General features: G+C 40.1%; 1 protein-coding gene across 2 annotated transcripts in view; it reads right to left on the reverse strand.

Annotated features, from left to right (window-relative positions):
• NHSL1 (NHS like 1) overlaps positions 1-14,733 on the reverse strand; it is a 119,757-nt gene that overhangs the window by 56,314 nt on the left and 48,710 nt on the right. The gene's annotated exons all lie outside the window — the stretch shown is intronic.

The following is a 14,733-nucleotide window of genomic DNA, read 5'->3' on the forward strand; positions in this document are numbered from 1 at the left end:
GAGAGCTGGGGAAACACAAATCAAGAAGAGTTAGAAAAGGGTACTAGCAGGATCCAGAAAAATATATCCTGGGGTAAAGGAAGAGAAACAAAAAAGAAAAGAATATAGATCAGGAAATACTATGAAAGAGAACAAAGAAAAAATAATGCTCCTCACATCTCTCCCAATTCCACTTTATGGCAAAGCAGTCTTGGAAACACGTTAGACAACCCTCTTAGTTCATAGCCTCGGGCCAGACTTATTACTGAATGGAGAAATGTAATAACCCACTAATTCAAAACATTTAGTTATAAGAAAACTCTTAGTCAAAGAATAAAACTTATGTAAGGGGATCCCTCTAGGGAAAGCTTTGGAATAATTCCTCTGCAAATCTTTCCCCTCATTCATCTTATTTTGAACAACAAAAGCAAAGAAAACAACAAAAAATAAAACAAATTATTATCATATTAGCATACATATTATTACAGATTTCCAAACTGTGCTCTTTTATCCTACACAAAGCTTTACTTACAAGCAATTACATGGCCAGATGGCAAATAAGAAACAAATGAGATGGTAAGTTAAATTATATAGCTGCCTTCAACTAGTGAGCAAAGTTCCCCTGAGGAAAACAAATTTGTAAGCAACAGTGACCTTGCTCAAGAGCTGCCTCTCAACCTCATCGCAGTGGAGACAGTCCTATTCACAGCCCACAGGCTGACTGTCACCACCATACTTGCAATAGAAAACAGCATGTAACTTCTCATGTAGACAACCATGGCATCCGAACACTGATTCATGCATTAAAAAGGTAATATTGAGCACATGCCAAGTTCCACTTATTTGGGATACATCAGTGAAATCCCCACCCTCATGAAGCTTACTTACTTGACGGCTAGGAGCCCAGCGCGCGATTTGAAATCGTGCAGTGCTGCCCACCTCTGGTCTGGCCCTGTCCACCCTCTGGTCTGTCCCTACCTCCCTCTCCAGCCTTGAAGCAGCTGTGGCTGCTGCTGATCAGGCCCTCCCCCAGCGCAGGCGTGCGGAGACCCTTGCCGCCCTGCCCCCAACGCTGCTCGCAACGTTCTCCTGTCCAGTGGACCCGTTATGGCGTCCTGGTTAATTAGCATATTTCTCTATTATATATATATATATATACACACTACAATTACATGGCACATTAGAAGATGATAAGAGCAATGGACAAAAGAAAAAGTTGACTAGGATGAAAGGAGTTCTGGGGATGAGCAGGTGGCAGCATTAAATGGAAGTCAGGGTAGACCTCACTGTAAAGGTGAGACTTGGGTGAAAAGTTTAAGGAGGCAATGGCAATAAAACAAACATCTGTAGTGAATCTCACCTGCTCTCATTTTAAAGAGGAAGGCCTATTCATTGGGTAATGAGACTTTTCCAATCCATCAGGACTAGTCAGAGAAGTGCTTTCAGAAAATGAACAGTAGTAAGAGCCATGCATGGAGTCCTTTCCTTCCTCACTCAATGTTAGGCTTGTTATTACATGGCCACAGCTGTGTAAAGATAGGGCCACCATTCGGTTACACATGGGTCAGTGGGAGTCCAGGGGCAGAAAGCAGGCTTCCATCCCAGCATCCCAGGCCCTGTGTCCACTATTCATTTATTCCATGCTGCCTCCTAACGCCCTAAGTCCAGATCGTCAGGTAGCAATCAAATCAATGATGGTTTTTGTTGTGTTACATACTACGTTGTGTTTTGAAATAGCTTATTAATGATAAAAAAACTTCCCCAATAATTTTAACATCTCTTCATATCCTGCATATAAGCATGAGAACAGGGAAGTGCTTTCATCTTACAATTTGCATGGCCTCCATGCCATAGTTTATTAAAGAGTCATGCTTTTATGGAAATGTCTGATTTTTAATTGCTCAATTTATACATCCAGCAGAAAACATATAAATCCATGGTACCTCCTATTCCAATGTTAGTCCTATAACAGCAACAACAGTTAAACCAACGTTCTAATATTCCAAACATGGACAACTTCACGGCACAGCATAGGAGGGAAGAGCCAACTCTGGAGCCACCCCACCCAGGATGCTGGCCACTTTCCAGAACTGTGCCCTCTCCATACCTCAGTGTTCTCATCTGTAAAATGGAGGTCAATAACAGTATCGGTTATACAAGGTTAGTATGAGAATTTAAAGTTATTATTGACAAAGTCCTTAGAACTGCACCCGGTAGGTGGTAAATATATATGTATTTGTTGGACTAATAAAATCTTCAGAGCTGGCTAAACTGCCCTAAGCTTATTAAAGCATATTTTATTTTACAGACAGGAGTCCACTTCCCAGATTTCAGCTGTTTTACTTCTTGTCTCAAGTGAACCTGCGGGCTCCATGAATGAGGGCTCCAAAGCTCTCACTTCCACTTTTCATGCACATCGTATCTTTTTTCCTACAGCCCTGCTGGCTTTATCCTGGCCCACGATTTGGAAATTCTATTACCACTACTACTGTATAGATGTCGGCTTCCTCATTCATATAGTTCCAACATTTTTGCTTAATCTTTCACTGAAATGAAATCTTATTCTCAACCAAATTTTAATTTTTTTCTTCTAGGAATCACCTGATTATTTCTATAGTTATCTGCTTACTTCCCTCGAGCAAGTATATGACCTACCAGAAAGGTAATTTGCAGGAATATCTCACAAAATAATATATATTCTAAAAATTTTGACTGGAACCATGCATTACTGTTCAACCATTCAGCCATTTGACACTGAGCACTGATTGGCCGGCTTGTGTTAGGTGTCCGGGTTAAAAGTAAATCCAACATGGTCACTGACCTTGGGAAGGTTCCACAGTCCAGTAGGGAGGACACACCCAAACAGGTAAACACAATAAAATAATGAATGAGCGTAGGGAGAGAGATAAGATCACGGAAAGATGACAAAGGTCACGGATCTCATTTGGAAAGCAAACAGCTGATAGAGAAGAGGGAACTCAGGTCCTGGGACACATGGGGAAGGGGGCGGGCGCAGCAAAGGCTTCCCTGTAAGCTTATAGGAGGGTGATGGGGGAAAGGGTGGCGGGGGAGACAGAGAGAGAAGCAGAGACCAGACCCTGGAGACCACTGCTTGTAAGGAGGTGGATTTTTCGTTAGTGGGCTAGGGAGTCACCAAAGGAGTTTAAGAGGAAAGCCATATGGCCAGTGTTGCAGTTACAAAAAATCCCCATTGCTGCATGAGCTGTGCATTGGACTGGCTGGACAGGGGGCAGAGAGAGACACACTGGGGAACTGGGCCAGCAATCCACGCCAAAGGGGAGGAGGTCAGATCCAACTCTCACGTAGGGCTATTTTTCTACAACTCCCTTGATCTTATCTGCCTGCAGAGACCAGTTTATAATGTTTCAGGAATCGTTATATATTTAAGGTTTAATAGTCTAAAAAGTAAAGCCCTAGTCAATAAATGACTATTACCATTCAGGTTTCATCTGTGACACAACCTTATAATATACTCATTGTTTTTATTAGACACAGATTATATGTTTAAACCTAAAAGCTTCTTAAGAGCAGAGTTGTCTACGGCTCCCAGGACTCATAGATAAGGCTTCCAGCCCCTCTAGCCCTCCTCCTTCCCCATGCCCATTTACATAAAACCTCAGGCCTTCCCAAGTGTATTAAGTGCAGCTAGGGTATTAAAAGTCTGTATTTTGAATCCAAACACCTTCACAAACTTTATTTACTAAAAAGGAATATTTCAAATACTATACATGAAATTATAGGCAGAAACAAAGTCAAATATACATATATATATATATATATACACACACACACACACACACATATACACACACACATATATACATATACATACACACACACATATTTTGAATTACATAAAATCAAATCCTAGATCAATTGAAATGGAATATATAATCAATAAAGATCACTGTGGTCTTCTAAGTTGGAAGGGGAAGAAAGGGAAAGAAAAGTCAGACATAATGGAGTTCTTTTCTGGTTCGGGTCATGTACTGAATAATAATTTTAAGCACTTCTCAAAGGCATCTTAACTCTTCAAAAATAAAAATTTCTCAGTCCAACCTTATCTATAAACAGTGCCTTTACTATCAGTTTGTTTTAGCCTAGTTTAAAATCAAGCTTAACATCTGAAATAGAAGGTTGTACTGTACATGACTGAGTTAATTTAGGTATAATCACTCTCTTTACACGTGGTTAAAATACTTGAAATACAATTTTTAAATCCACGGACACACCCATTCTATCTTGTGCTTTTCAGACTTATTGGAGCTTTGGAAAACATCATAGCAGGAAGTATTCAATATAAACCCCTGGTCCTATAAAATAAAATATATACACTTAGTAGTAAGAGATTTTAGAAATTTCTAAAAATTAACTAGCAACATAATCTACTTAATAAACATTGTAGCCTTGGCTGGTATGGCTCAGTTGATTGAGCATCATCCCACGAACTGAAAGGTTGCAGGTTTGATTCCTGGTCAGGGCACATGCCCAGATTGTGGGCTCAATAGCCTTGTCGGGGTATGAGCGCGAGTCAACTGATCAATGTTTCTCTCTCACATTAATGTTTCTCTCACTCTCTCTCTCATGTCTTATCTCTCTAAAATAAATTTTAAAATGAAAAAAAATTGCTTTAAAATCAATAAACATTTGTAATAAGGCTTTAGTAACAGGAAAACTTATATTTAATTTAGGCCTATCCTCTGTTTATTAAGGAACAAATTCTTCCTATAACTTTAACTTTTGGGGGGGAAATTTATGTTTCATGTTTTTATAAAAACCCTTTCACATTGAGAGCAAGTATATATAGTCTATTATATCTCTCAAAAGTGCAAACATTGAAGCTGCAAAACAAATCAATAACAAGCAGATGAATTAATACAATCAATAAGTGTGTAAATAAGAGAATAAAATTTAAAAACAGAGCTGCCAGATAAAACCAGGATGCCCAGATAAAGTTGAATTTCAGATAAACAAAATTCACAATTAAGAAATTTTTTAAAAGTAAAATTCATTTGTTAATACAATTGTAATTTATGGCATTGAAAAATAGTCTTAAGTGTTTGACACAACAGATGAAAAAATATCCTTCAGATTATTCAAGACAAATGAATTGACTATAGGTTCTTGCTGTCTGACATTCAATTGATTAGAAACAACCCCCAAAATGAGTTGGTCACTTATAACAGAAGAAATCAATTTCATATTTTTCACATTAAGCATTTTTCTTACAAATTAATACTACTCGTCTCTTAGTCTAAGATCTTAAGCATTTAAAACTTCACCTTCTCTTTGATTTACTGTCCAGTTAGCTGCCACAGAAGAAGAATGAATGTTAGAGCAACTGCACAGTGGAAGGACCAGCCTGCTGTCTCCCTAACCCAATAGGACAGTCAGTATTATGTGCCTCTGATGTGATGAATACCAAGTATAAATACACCTGTAGTAAATCCAAGTTAAACTTTGTGACAAGGTAAAATTTCCCAGTTTACAGAGAATACAAGAGGTACAGGAAAAAAACAAAACCATCAGTCAAACTAAAAGTGAAACATTTTGCTGGTCTGGCCTCTCCTAAAAGTCAATTAAATAATGATAATAATAATAATAACAATAATCGGAATGTGCAAAATTAAAAGAGATTTACAGAACATCACAACTAGATGCACAATTATGGGTAGGATACTAGTTCTGAATAAACCAGCTATAAGAAGGCTTTTTTCCGACAAGGGGGAAAATTTGAATATATAGGTGTCATCTTATTCCTTTTTACAATTGCATAATGAGGTTGAAACACACACACACACAGGTTTTAAAGGTAATGCTGTAGAGATACTCTTCACACAATGAAGACATGTGCCTGGCAACACATGCTCATGACTGTCCCATGAATCATGTTATTTCACGAAAGTCCACTGAAAATCACCAACATTCTAGATGTTCGTTGGTACAATTATCTTTCTTTAGCGTCTGAATTAATCTTTAATGATGAATCATATGGCATATTGAAAACAAGACAAATGGAAATCGCTCTCGTCATCAATATCCGGTGGGGGGAGTGGTTGGGGTAGAAAGGGAAACCTTAAGAGATGATAATGTATCAGTTCTTTAGAAGGAACTTGATCTGACAGCCACTCTGCCAGCTAATTCTGATGCTAGGAAACACCCTAACTCCCCATGTGTTGAAGCTGAAGGTTTCAGCTGTAGATCCTAGTTAATAATTTAATCTAAAACCATTGCTACCATCTGTTCCGTCAATTTCAAAGCGTCTGCTATCACTGTGACTAGTCAAGTCACAATATTCATGTGACAAATGCTGAACAAATGAAAGGCGAGGCAGACAGAGAACACGCTATGAAAAAGAGAAACCCCAATCAAAAGGGCAAAACACAAAAGGAGCCCTGCTGACATAGCATTCCAAGTCCCACCCTGCTTCCAGGGATGGAGGGATGCACGGTCTCTCATGCAGGGAATGTGACAATCCAGAGGCTGTCGGAAATGATGGACACAGCGGGGCAGACAGGGGAGAGACCTGTGAAAATGGGCCCTGAGGTTGGAAATAATGCTGAGCATGGATACGGTTAGGACAAGTTGGAAGGGGAGATTTCATAGATTCTAGGAAGTTAGAGATGAAAAGAGTACCAAGAAGTACCAAATCCACTCCTTTTATTTTACAACAGATCACAGTTACCCAACATCTGAGCTAATTTATCTTGTGCTCAAGTTTTCAACACACGATGTTACCTCTGCCTCCACTGCGAGAGCGTTGGTGGGGCGAGGAGTCCAACCGCCCACATTTGATCCTGCCTCTATGCCTCTACACTTGATCCCTGACATCACTTGGCATGCCCCTATTCATTCTTCAAGTGACAAGTCAAATGTTAATCTTCCTTTAAAAGCATTCCTTGACAGGACTGCAATAACTCTTTATTTCAAAAAATATATGTCATTTTTACTTCAAGGACAACTTCCTCAAAAGTGAACTATAATATCTGCTTTGCAGAAAGAGAATGAATTTCATTAACTGTAAGCCTCTTATACTGGAACCCGTTATTCTTCATGGCATGTTGTATGGCTCTAATCCATCCACCTAAATAGTACTGACTCATCTACTTCATTCCACTTAGCCTATATTAGGTATATAAAGGCTCATTCCAGGAGAGAAATAACCTATATGAGTAGAGCTACACATCAATTAGCTCAATTGTAAAGTTAACTCACTTTACCTTTTCCAATTCAATTGTCATTCAAAACACATTTTCTGAATGCATATTAAGAGTCTAGCACAGCATGCAGAAGAGAATAATTTCCACTCACTTGAAAAATACAATATATTTTCTGTGCTATTTAAATTTAACATAATTATATCCTTTTATAATAAAAATAATTTATAGAGAAATAAATCTTAAATTTGAAAAGAAAAAAATTAATGCAACCTTTCTTCTAAAATATTCAAGGAAGGGGAAAAAAATCTCATTGTGAAATGAAAAGCCAAAGTGTAATATAATGAGCTTAGAAGTCTAATTTAAGAGTCATGTGACTAAGCTAAAGTGCTTCACATTCTGAGCTCTCTTGTACTTTTTAAATTGGACAGTATTTTAAAAACATGCTTGAATGATTGTGTTATAAAACTTACAGGAAGCCATACTTCAGGAGGATATTTTACTCAGAAACAAAAAAATTGAGAGCAAAGGAGACTTCCTGATCTAGAATACCAGGGGAAAACGGACAAAATAAAGTAGAAGGGCGCCACCTACAGGACGCTGCAGGCTCCAAGAGAATGATTCCTGCCATCTTCTCCAGACTGAAGGGCTGACAAGGGCTCTGATTTAACATTCATGATCATGCCTCAAAAGAATGTCCTCATCTTCTCCCACCAAAGGAAGACTCTATAACCTCTCGTGCCCCTTTTGAGCCACAATCCACACAAAGTTGATCTCATATCTCCAGAAAAATTTATGATATTCATCAACTATCTAGTGTCTACAACCAAACTCAAATTAAGGAAGCACCCGAGTTATAGAAAACATTTTTAAACCAGGTAAGGGAGCAGCTAATGTATCTGAATAACTGGGCTAAGGAAAAAGAGGTCCATGTCAATTTACGACCAAAAGATAAAATCAAAGGACTCCAAAAGAGAGTGTTCTCGTTTGGACAGAAGATCATTCTGGAACCACACTTTAATGTTAAAGTATTAGAAGTAAATAAATACTTTATTTTTAAATATATTTTTATTGATTTCAGAGAGGAAGGGAGAGGGAAAGATAGAAATATCAATAATGAGAATCACTGATTGGCTGCCTCCTGCACACCTCCTACTGGGGATCGAGCCGGCAACCCAAGCATGTGTGCTTGACCGGAATTGAACCCAGGACCCTTCAGTCCGCAGGCTGATGCTCTATCCATCCAGGTAGGACTACTTTATTTAATTTTAAATGACGGAAGGGAAATCAGATTCATTATCACCTAACTTCTTTCCAATTAATGATCCATGAGTTTAAAGATTTGGAGAAAAGGATCATTTGAGCTAATTATTTTGCAAGCTTTAGAACAAGCTCATGAACTGTTCAGCTTTTCTCTTCTCTCTTTCCTGTGCTCGTTTATATTGTTTCCCATATGGCTAACAGGAGTGCTACAATTAATAAGCTGGTGTGAGCCCTTGCTTTTGTTAAGAGGCCAGCTGGTTCGCATGCACAATGATAATTAGAGACATTAACACAGGCTGCTTCGATTTGCTGATGAACTGACAGCAATACTTATAGTTACATGCCTCCAGTTGCATTTGTTTTTCTAGTTTGATCTAGACACGGATAATATCTATCTGATGAGTGTTGCTGTTTTCTCAAAAAAAAAAAAAAAAATTTTCACTGTCTCAAACAACTGAAGAGACAGCAGAGGACCCCAGCTCCTCATTAAGCGGGAGTGCTGCGAAGGTTTTGTCATTACGCTGGAGGGGTCCCAGCAGGAGCACAGCAAGGTCAGCCGGGCATTAAATGGTACTCAGAATCAGCCCAGAGAGGACAGAACTTCCATTCCAGTCAGGCAGTTCAAGACTGTTGAAATTAATAAAGCCTTCCTATAAACTCCGTTTCTCATATTCTTTCACTGCTTCTTTTTTCAATTCAGAAAGAAATGAGAGCAAGGGACAAGAATAAAAACATCTATTGTTGTATGGAGACATGTCATTCAGTATCTCTAAATTCCAGAAACCTAGTATTTCTAAAGCAAGGATTTCCCAGTGCAGATTTCTGACCTGCCAGGGCAGAGGGGCCCATGCTCGTTGGCATTCCCTGGTGCTGGAGGGCAACACATTCAGGGCACAGCTGGGAGGGGAGGGAGGCATGGTGATTGCAGCGCCTACATCATTAGGCTCTCAGAATCAGAGAAAAGTCAAATGGTAATCAAAACAACAATGCTAATCCTAGGTAATGGCTGGCCACTGCCTTGGTGCAAATGATATGCTTAGAACTCCCCATCTGCATGGGGGGGGGGGGGGGGGGGCGGGGGTTGAAACAGAAAAAATAGTAATGGAATTCTTCACATCTTAGCAAATAATAATAATAATAATAGGAAGGATTGAAATCAGCATCTTCATGTACCTGACAATATTTTTAACACTCAGCCAAAAATATGAAGCTTGGAACTGTGAAGACAGGTATAGATATTTCATAATTTGTTAAATTTTTACTTATTTCACTAAAGAAAACAGACAAAGTGGAAAGAATTCACCATGGGAATCTGACCGACAATGAAGACATAGGCAATCAATATTTTTGTGAGACAGAATAAAAAGAAAAGTAAGATATTTGAGGAGAAAAATAAAACTGATAGGTTCTTACAACATCAAATAATTTTCTCAAACCTCTCTCAGATATAGCAACACTTAGAACAGTCAGCTAGATCCATTTTCATCACCTTATCTGAAACATCTCTTTGTGAGTGGCAATCCATATAAATCATCATATAAAAAACAGTTCAAATGAAGCTGCCACAATCAATTTTCATTAGCAAACCGCATTTAATTAAGTGTCCACTGATGCTAGCAAGGGCAGTCCTAACAGATCTACACTTTTCCATACCTGTCTTACATTCATACACAAGTGGCTTTAATCTGACCAGAACTTAATTATTACAACTGTTTTCTAAAGGGAAATACTCACCAACTGCACCCCACTGGATAGAGGGATCAGCCACAAACCCCAGACAATATATTACATTCATTATCAAAATAAATCCTACAGCATCTATGGAGAACTCATTCCAGCGGGACATCCCACATTGAAATAGGAGAAAATTCACTTCTTCACTCAGTAACCTCCCTCTTCCTCTTGTCCACACATTCACAACTGCCCATCAACAAGGACAACTTAAATTCAGAACTTTAGCTTCACGTCAGTTAATACCACCCCCCTGCCCTGACCCCCAGCCTCCTCTCTCTGCAGCTGCTGAATGCCACAAACAGCTTCTTGTACAATTTGACTTAGGATGCACCCCAAACTCTACAGACATGATGAATGGCAACGTGAATGCTTCATTCAGAGAGAACCAAAATGTGTAGAATGTCCTAAAAACATCACAGGGCAGGGGATCATTTGGATGTCTTGGGGTGCTTTGAACAGTGGCCTGCAAATTCTTCTCAGGTGCGTGCAAATGGCGAGGGCCGGTTTCAGAAGATTCCCACAGGGATCAAAGGAGGACCAGCTAATTCCCCTCCTGCCTGTCTCGATGGCCTTTCCCTAAAGTTGCTTCCAGCCTCCACATGAAATTCCTTTTTCCTCCTGCTTTCCTAATAAAATGCAAGTACCCTCCTCAATCTATTCATGCTCCAGCATCAGTTATCCATTCTTTGGTTAATTTACATGTTTTTTGTTTGGCTTAATGCTTTGTGTAGTTCACACATGGCAAGCCTGATATTTTTGTTGCCTCCTGGAGAGCCAGAGCCAATCCGTGCAGTTGACTTTGCACAGTGCCAACCTTGGGGCCACGCAAAGTCAGCCGCTCTGTAATTTGATACAATGTGACTACGTGTAGCCATCAAGGGCACTTTCAAAGAAAGGGGGTTATCACTCACCTTTCTGAAATGGGTAAGGGAGGGAAAGACCAGAGAATTTAAAAGCATTTGCCATAACTGTCGAACCTCTATGAAAATTTCCCTTAAGAAATACCAAATTGTAAGTACTAAGCAAAAATTTCCACACAAATGGCTAGTTAACCTCATAAATGCAAGTCATTTTTTTTGAAAAGCTTCCCTGTATGCTGAAATTGAATTTTTTTTCTTAAATATGAAGTTTATTGGCAATCAAATGATTACAGGACTTGGTGGACAAAGGGAGAAGTATGAGTTAAAGGAAAAAACTCTTCTAGTTGTTACATATCAAGGGGGAGAGACAGGTAAACCTGCAGATTACTTTTTACCTGCTGTCTACCTGTCATCCTTTGGGCCTCAAGTTAATTACCATTTCTTCAGGCCAGCAAACCTTTCCTGACCCTCTGACTCTGCTTACGCCTCCTATTACTCTCGTGGAGACCTGTGCGTTTCTTTCATAAACTACCACTTGTGTTCATGCAGTTATTTGTTTAGTGGCTATATCTCCCCCTAGAAACACAATCTGGACCACAGAACCGAGGCCTTGGCTCGCCGGATCCACAGGGTTTAGGGGCTGAGCACCAGATCTGATACACAGTAAGCATGCAATTAATATGATTTTACTACAGGGATGGATTACAGGAAGAAAAGAAACAGTTTAAACAAAATGAGCTCTAGAGAATTTGGCTTTGTTCTATGGTACTAAAAACTAGCTAATGTTAAAGTATCACAGTTTTGGTAGAGAGCTTTTAACTAGAGACAAAAGCTCATTTAAATGAAAAAAAAAACATATATAAAAAACACACAGACACAGACAACTGTGTGGTGATAGCCAGAGAGTAAGGGGGTGAGGGTAGGTAGAGGCGGGCAGCATGGGGGGGGGGGGGGGTAGGGAGAGACTTTGCTTGGGGCAATGAGTGCGAGATGCAGTGTGCAGGTGATGTTTTGTTGAGTTGTACACTTGAAAGGTTTCAAGCCAATGTCACCCCAATAAATTCAATTTAAAAACAAAGAAATAAAAGGGTCTTCTATGATTCCAAAAAATAAAAAAATCATTTATTTCCAGCCTTCACTGTTCATTAAAGACACTGCTCGCCAGGCACTGCTCTAGGCACTGGTGTTACTGCGGAGACAACCCTCCCTTAGAAAGCCTTCCTTGTCCCCCATGCTCTCTCCCCAGCACAGTGCCTTTGTGGCTTATCCGCCCCATAATTGTCTGTCTGTCTCCCCTGGTGGCTTATCTGTCTCCCCTGCTAGGACCGTCACTTCCTGAAAACACATACCTGGCCTTCTTTATTGGCTTTGGAAAAGCAGTAAGTTTGTTGATTAAACTGACAAAAATGAATGAATAAATAATCTATTCCTTGTTTGTAAGGAGTTCCATTGAATTGAAGACGACACATATAATCAAATGTTAATAAGACACATTTTAAAATAGAGGGTGCTCTCTGATGGGGGCTGGAAGGAAATAATATCAGAGAAAACATGATGGAGGTGACATATGAGAGACTCTGATGGGTGAATTAGACTTTCTAGATGGAGAAGGATATGAAACACATTCCAGCCAGATAAAAGAGCAAGAGCAGAGACACAAAGAAGAGAGTCATCTGTGTGCTGGGAATATTGAGTCACATGTATAACGGATGGCTCACCTTGCCTCGCACAGCCCCAAACAGCCTTGTAGCGTGCACTGCATGCGGGTGGCTGTTAGCTGGAAACCACATTTCCCAGACTGCCTTACGCCTGGGCTTCCTGATTAGCAAGCTGGTGAACTTGCCTGAGGACTTGAGTCCACATGCCTGCTGCTTTCACTATCGCTGCTGCCAAGACTGACTCTTGAGGCATTTCAGTGGGAATGATAACTGAAGTCCCAGCATCCAGTCCCTGGCAGGGTAGGTGGATTTCATTTAGCTGGCAAGGTACACCTCTGAGGCAGTGTGGTCTTGGAGTCAAACACTAGGAGCCAGTTCTGATTGCAGCAGAGATAACAGCCCCTTTGGTGGGCCAGTTCTGAGGGGTGTTCTGTGATCACTGCTGGGAGTTCAGCTTGGACTTATTTCTTAAGCTTTTCCAAGGATCAAAGTTCACACAACTTGTGTTAAATCCCCTTCTGCTTATATCACAGCCTGAAATGAACCTGCCCAAGATAAACAGCTCCCCAATGGAATGACAAGGTGGCGTTTGCAGGGGTGGCAGTGAGAGACAGGGCTGGAGAAGTAAAGTCAGGACCAGTTGTGAGGAACCTTGCCTATCAAGTCAAAAGGAGACCTCATTCAGTTAGTAATGGTTAAACATCAAAATTTTTATACAAGACAGTGACCTGTGCCTTAGGAAAATTTTAGAGACAAAGGGAAACGGAATTGAAAAAGCAGACAAATTCTATAAATCCAAGGTAAACTAATGTTGAAAGAAGGAACGAAAATAGTCTGTCCTCCTTATGTTAATGATTACCCCCATGGCTAAGCTCCGGCTGCATCCTAACATTCCTGCCTCTCTTAAATGCTTTATTTATTTCAGGCAGGACACCAACTGTCCAGGGGGTAGGATATGATCAGTCACCTACTGACTCAGGTCTGCCTCTAGTCCCACAGGTCTGTCTCCCTTCATGTGGTTGGGCAATTTTGTTTGAATATGTATTTTAGTTCCTGATTATTTCCTACTTTGACACACTAACTTTTTTTCTAAAGGGGGAGGGGTTTGCATAAAGTGTATGCTCAGGATCAAAGTCCATAAATGGGGGGGGGGGGGGGGACATTCTCTGTATTTATTTTTAAAATGTTGACTTTTCTCCGATCTTAATTACATATCATTTTGAAACACTGCATAAATTCTAATGAAGAACGCACAAGAACATCTAACCACTCTCAGTATTTAGGCAAAGAACATCAGATAATTACCTTAAGGCAGTTATGAAAGCAATACTAGGACACTTAAATACAAACAGCAGAATCTACACATTATATTATTAAGCAAAAAGGATTTATTAAGGCATTTTAAGGAGCTTTCAGAATCTCCAGGAGGGCCAGAGTATGTTTACATGCCATCAGCTGGTCACCACTGATTACGTGCAAGTCTGGATGCCAAGTGTTCAATCTATTAGAAGCCAATGCCAGAATCTAAGCAACAAGCCAGTGCTGCTGAGCTTATCAGTAGATCTAAACAACTGCCTAACATTTTCCAGTTTGGCATTCAATTTCAATGAGTGGGCCTGGTTGACAGAGCCTAGGTCACATACTTGCACTCTAGCTGCAAGGGAGTCTGCGTGTGAAGGTGCCTGGATGGAGGCTGGTGATGCCATTTATTGAGATGGGGAACACTGGAGGAGGAATGGTTGGAAGCAAAAGGAATCAAGACATGTTACATGCGGGCTGTCTGTTAGGCATGCAAGTAAAAATCTCACATGGGTAATTGCCTGTGAGTCTGAAGCTCAGAGAGAGACCAGAGCTGGAGATTAAATACAATCTGGAAATGAGTATATGGAAGGTACTTAAAACCACTGAATGAGAGCATTTAGGGAAAGAAGGCAGGCAGAGAAGGGAACAGAGGGCTGAACTTTTAGGCTCTGGGTCAGAAAGAGAAAAAGCCATTGAGGGAGCCCAGAAGTGGCCCATGACTGTTGTGTCTTGAAATCCAAGAGAGGAGAAACTATGTGG

Source organism: Myotis yumanensis, unplaced genomic scaffold (assembly GCF_028538775.1).
Source record: "Myotis yumanensis isolate MYYU_CA2020_CCGP unplaced genomic scaffold, mMyoYum1.0.hap1 SCAF_6, whole genome shotgun sequence".
Taxonomy (NCBI): domain Eukaryota; kingdom Metazoa; phylum Chordata; class Mammalia; order Chiroptera; family Vespertilionidae; genus Myotis; species Myotis yumanensis.